This window comes from Echinops telfairi, unplaced genomic scaffold (genome assembly GCF_000313985.2).
Source record: "Echinops telfairi isolate 266 unplaced genomic scaffold, ASM31398v2 ScPeMD7_1;HRSCAF=3_0, whole genome shotgun sequence".
NCBI classification, from domain to species: Eukaryota; Metazoa; Chordata; class Mammalia; order Afrosoricida; family Tenrecidae; genus Echinops; species Echinops telfairi.
In genome coordinates, this window is record NW_022103896.1 from 30354855 (window position 1) to 30361495 (window position 6641).

The window sequence follows — 6641 nt, forward strand, 5'->3', positions numbered from 1 at the left end:
CCCATAATATAGCATAACTGATCCCATTTCCTGTTTCCTGTTTCCATTCCTCCTTTCCTAACCCTTCTGAACTTGGTTCTTGGATAATTGCTTCCCTTTTGATCTCAAATGGTTGATTATTCCAAGATGTGCGTACCTCCCTCGTGTTACTCTTCGCGTTAAAAACCTGTCTGTTGCTTGGCTTAAAACTGAGCCATAGGGGTGAGTTCATTTCCAGACTGGAAGGCTAACTAAAGGCATTTTCCCAGGCTACATTTGAACAGTGAATTTAGTTTTTTTGTGCAATCTTGAGTTTTATTCCACATTTTTCTCCCATCCTCTCCAGGACGTTCTAATGCAATCCCCTTCTGAGCCATTGGTAGTACAGCCAGGCACCGTCTAGATCTGACCCCAGAGCCATGGAGACTGGTGTTCACATTGTACATCAGTCCATTGGTCAAGTTGTGTCCATGAGTCTTCGGGTTTCTTCACACTTCTTTTCTCTGGACAGGGAGAGACCAAGAGTGGCATCTTAGTTGTCACTCAAGAGTTTGTAAGACTCCGGATGCTATTCACCAAAGCAGGATGTAAAGAATAACCTTTGCGGACTACTGTGTGCCGGTTGGCCATTGTGTCCTCTGAGACCGGTTCCTGAGTCTCCACGACCAGCTACTCATCTCAAGCTGTTAGGTTGTGTCTAAGTTGTCTTCTCCCACATTCGTGGATGTCTTTTCAGCAAAGGTCAATACTCATGTACGAATATCCTCCGTCAAACCTATAAAGATCCACAGGCTTACTCTCTTTCTCCCTTAGACACCCATTCAGCTGAAGTGTCTGTCCATGCATTGATTCAGATCACCGTTATTGCTGGATTGTGCATGGATCACTATCTATCTTTCTTGCCTTTAGCTCATTTACTCCTCCCAGTATTTCCCTTGCCTCCATCAGTTTCGCTGTCCTCCCTCTGAGTATATCCTGTCTTCCCCTTCGCCCAAGTTAACACATGTCTATTCCCTAGGCAACAACTTTTGTTCATCCCCCTTCCTCTTCTGGTAAACATCACAGAATCTATTTATTTTAGTGTGAAAACCTTTCCTTGATTTGTTATAGTAGCAGTTTCATAGAAAATATATCCTTTTTTGATAACCATTTTTCACTTAACATAATGTGCTCCACGTTCATCCACATTATGAGATGTTTCACGCATAATATGTCGAACATTTCATAGTATGCCCTTGTGTGTGTATCAGTGTGTTTATCCAGTCTCTCATTGATAGGCACGTAGGTTGTTTCCATCTTTTTTGCTATTGTAAACAGTGCTGAGATGAACATCACTCACTCACTGTCATCGAGTCAATGCTGACTCATAGTGACCCCCTGTGGGTTTCTGAAACTGTAATTGTTCATGGAAGTACAAAGTCCAGTCTTTGTCCCATGGAGCTGCTGGTGGTTTTGAACTGCCAACCATGCAGATCACAGCCCAATGGGTAACCGGTATAACCACCAGGCACAGGTTACATAAATCTCTTCATGTTGTGACTCTTATTTCTCTAGGATATACACCAATTAGAGAAATTTCATATAGCATTTCTAGTTCCAGCATTTTAAGGAAATGCCATATTGATTAAGGGACTTATCTCTAAAATTTATAGACAACTTTAACAATTCAACAAGGGAAAAAAGAAAAATTGGTCAAAGGACCCAAATGGATACTTTACTAAAGAAGATATTCAGACAGACAGCAAACATGAAGAAATGTTCCTGACCATTAATCAATAATAGTAAGTAATTATCATTTACTGCTATATAGTTGATTCCAACTCATAGAGACCTCCAGAGTTCCCACGAACAATGAGAGACATGCAAGTAACTATGATACATCATCTCACCCCAGCATTAATAGCTAAGTTCAAAAGAACAAAAAACAGTACATGCTGATGTGGGTATAGAGACATTGCAACCCTCCTATACTGCTGGTAGGGCTGCCCAATGGTGGTCTCCTAGCTCTGCTTCCACTGCCTCTCTGCTTGTGTTTCCCACGGTCTCTTCCTGTCTCAACACAGCCTCACAGCTCTTTGGCTTCTCCTGGGCTAAGGAGGTTCTCTGCCCGGGGATCCCTGATCCAAAGGACATGCTCCATTCCCCGTGCTTCTTTCTTGGTGGTCTCAGATCTGTGGAAAATATTGTGGTGCTTCCTTAAAAAATTGGAAATAGAAATACCATACCATCTAGAAATTTCTCTTAACATCTGAAGACTGTTTAATAATTCTGTGATCATGGCAAATGAGACTATCAAAGGATATTGTGTGGTGCCCTATTTGATAATTTCACTTTACCATTTAAAATGATAGATTGTAGTAAAGGATAATAGTAGGTACATTATGAAGTCCATCATGTCTATGCCTTAAATAGTCTCTGGTGTTAGTACATGCCTTTAAAACAGCATCATCGCTCTTCAGATTCTTGACAATGAACTAAAATGGAGTGTAATTTCCCTTCTGAACAGATAACCAACATTACAGCTTGTCGATGTAGAAAAACTGGATTTAGAATCGGATGGACTTGTTTGACTTCCTCTGCTTTCTCCAGTTTCCCTCTATCACTAAGGTCTCTTCTAGCCAAGCCCAGTACTTACCTTCCCACAAAGTGGTATCCTTATGGATCATCATTATTGCCATCTCAGCCACTGGCTGTTCCCACACCTGGAGATTATTAGTGCCTCCACAAGCACAGGGAATGCCTCAGAACTTTCTTGGTGCCAAAGCACACTCTGTTCTTGAACTTCACATCAATGGAAGATAGGTTTTGCTACCTGCACAAATTGGAAGGATGCCCATTTTGTTTATGTAATACTGTGCCTCAAAAACAGAGTGCTGCCTGGCACATGGAAGACTAACGGATGTTGGAATGGTGCTGGCTTCTGGCCGTCTCATCAGATATGCTGGAATACTAACAAAAGCACAGCTTAGTATTAAGCTGATGTCTCTCCTACCCTCTAACATGTGCTCTGGGTTTCCAAAGTTCATAACTGCCTATTGTAGCAATTCTCTAAAATAAAGAAGACAGTTCTATACGTTCGAGATGAGTTTATCAAAATGTGGGTCAGTAACCGATTGTGTGACTAGTCTCATGTTATACATTTAACATTCAAACAATTTGATCTTTTCTGTGTCAGATATGAGCCACGTCCACAAACATTCTATCCAAGAGGATCAGGAAGCACCCAGATCTAACTCATCTGGACATGGCTAGCAAACCTTGAGATAGACAATCATTAGAGAGAAAAAGTGATAAATAAATATGTTAGCTATAAAAAATATGCCACGAGGTGCAGTGATGACCTTTCTAGCCAGAATCTTTGTAACTACTAACTAATGATTGGGTGGAAAATTCAAATAAGTTGTATGGGACCATGATCAGCATATTAATTAGTTTGACTATTTGTTTGCTATTTATGTTGAGAACATCCTTAAGCCAGGAGATGGAAAAAGAGCTGTAACTTTTTTCTGAGGCAGTAAGATGCAGTAGCAGTGAGGTGGAACCAAGAGGCAGCAGGAGACTGGCAGGATAAGGCACAGAAGGCTTTTGGACCATGGGAGGAGAATGCTAGCTTTCCTAGCGGATGAGGGTGACTCTGGGCAATTGGTAGAGGTAGGCTTGCCAACCCATGCAGCTAGAGCTGAGCTCCTTCCAGTTGAGGCTTACTGTCAGAGAAGAGCGTCTCAAAGCAATTATTGGCAGAGTTTAAAGAGCTTTGTAACACTTTCCTAAGCAGGACAGAGGCTAAGGGACAACATGGTTTAGAGGCTGAGGACCAGAGAGAGTCATGCTTATGAGAATTGCTGGGAAGTGGCTGCCTGATCGGAGAACTGTATCTTTAGTTGTTCTTGAACCTGAATTGTAACCTATTACATTCCTAATAAACTTTATGAGTATGGTCTGTGAGTTCTCTGTGTCCACAATTACTGAACGCAGTAGAGAAGTAGAGAGAACCATGGAGGGACAATGGTGTCCAAATAGGTCAAAAGCCTGGAGGCAGGAGCATGTCTGACTTTTGCCTCCTAAAGACTCAGCCTGGGGCTGATGGTGACTATCTTTCCCCTTAGTGAAGTTAGCGGTACCCACATCTACAATCACAGATAATGTTTTAGTGCATCCACATGTGCTCAATAGCAAGATGAGGGGTTTTTTGTGGGTTATATATAATTTAAATGAAGTTATGCCTCTACATTAAGATTTGTCTTTGAAGTACATCAGAAATCATAATAGACATGTCAGATATATTTCATTTTTGTTGAAAGTTTTCAAAAACATTACATAAATCTATTACATTTACTTTTCTATAATAAACTTTTTCTGAGTACTGTCTTGACTGATTAATGTCATAAAACTATCTGGATAAGTGACCTCTTATAGATTCTAGGAAATCAAACCAATCAATGACAAGGGTAGCTCAAATGCATTACAACTATGAGTCATGAAATTGATGTTAAATGTTCTATATGAAACAGCATTGTGTTGAGTTATATTTTGAAAATTTAAAACCATTTGTTGAATGGATGCCTTTGGCTTATATTGGATTCCGGGAACAAAGACCTTCAAATGTTTGTTTTCATCCCTTTTTCCTGGAAGAAATTTTCTATGTGTTAGAGAACTATAAACGGGAAAGGTAAGTAAATAAATACTTACAGGAAAATCTGAGTCTTTTAAGCCTAAACATGCATCTCTGCATATGAACAGGAAAAAAATAGTAACCATTAGGTGGAGAGTCCTGGCGGATCCCATCATAAACCAGAGATAATGACAAATTCTCAATGGCATCCTGCAATGTCATGTAGTTCCTGAGCAGGAGCCCTGGGTCACAGAGGGCTCCCTCGGGTGCCATCCTAAGAGAAGGATGGCTAGCACAATGACAGTCTGTGTTATGAAAGGCTTTCCAAAGGAAACCACTGATGCCCTTGTCTTTTCAAATGAAATGGTTGGAGAAGTGATATAATTAAAATTAATTATACATATGTACATGAAACTAAATATGCTTCCAAAAAAGCAAAACCCGAAGACTGCAGGGAACAGGTTCTCAGCTAAGCAGAACGCTGCCATCTGGAGAAGCAATCTTTACACTCAACTGGTGACTGAAGTGGCCTCATAGCACCAAGTGTGACAGGGCTCCTTCACTTTTGTCCTAATTAAATCTTATTTACTTTGAAGGACTTTTTTGGATTAAAAGACACAATTCTATTGCTTGAGTCCAAGTAAAATATAGCCTGACAGATGGAGGCAGAATGGAAGGTAGGTTTAATATCACACTTTCAAAGTCAAGTACGGCCAGTTACAGCCTTGGTGAAGTGTCAATCCTATTTCACTGGCTGACTTTTCCCCTCCACTGACACTCATATCCAAATAATAATTGGAAATACTCAGTTCATGAATTTTTTAAGAGAAAAAAATAGCCACATTCAGTTTTCCAGAGAGCAAATCTGAGTGGTTTATCTTTACTCAGACCAGCTCATGTGAAAGAGTATAACTGTTACCTTTGCTTTTTTCTTTGCTCGGTCATTTGTACTTCGGTGTTTGTAAAGAGCCTGTGGTTGGCATGGCAGACTGTTCGGGTTCCCTCTGGTCATTGTTCACAGCAAGTGGTGTTGGGTTCTCCGTTGCCGTGGGGTTGATGCTGACAAAGGCAGCCCAGTGTGTGTGTGTCAGAATTGAACTGCTCCACAGGGTTTCAAGGCTGTGAGCTTTCAGAAGCAGTTCACCAGGACTGTTTCCAAGGCACCTCTGGGGAGGGTCAAGGGGCCAATCTCTCAGCTAGCAGTCCATCAGTTCACTGTGGCACCCAGGAACTCCCGCACAGAGCAAATAATAGGAATTGCAGCTGAGGAATGGAGCCCAATATATTCATGGTCACAACTTCAACAACAACAACAAATCAAACTCACGGCTATTGAGTCAATGCTGACACCAGATGGATTTCAACTAATGTTTACCTGAATTGTATTGATTTTGCAGAGGTATTTGACCATGTGAGTCATAATAAAATTAAGGATAACCTGTCAAAGAACTAGAACGCCAGAGCACTTCATTGTGCTCATATGGAACCTGTACATAGACCAAAGGAATTACTCACCCAGAAAACTGCATGTTTCAGGATCAGGATATGTGTGGGTATGGAGTTTGTATTCTTGAGCCACATGTAATCATTTGATGCCGAACAAATAATCCATGGAGCTGAACTGTATGAAGAAGCATGAAATCTACAGATTGGAGGAAGACTCATTAACAACTGATAAACAAGCTTGCTGAAAGTGAATCAAACTTGAATTAAAAATGAAGGAATGAAGATCTAAGACTACTGCCTTGATTTGGATTGAAATTTAATATAAAGAAAACAGAAAAATCTCACAAATGGGGCAACAAGCAACATCATGAGTAAATAAGGGGGAAAAAATTGTCGAGGATTTCATTTTACTTGGATCCACAATCATTGCCCATACAAGCAGCAGTCAAGAAATCAATGGATAGATTGCATTGGGCAAATCTGTGGCACAAGACTACTATAAAGTGTTAAAAAGCAAGGATGTCACTTTGAGGTCTAAGGTGTGTGTGTTAGCCTGGATGGACTAGAGAAACAAATTCATAGACACACCTGTGTATAAGAAAGA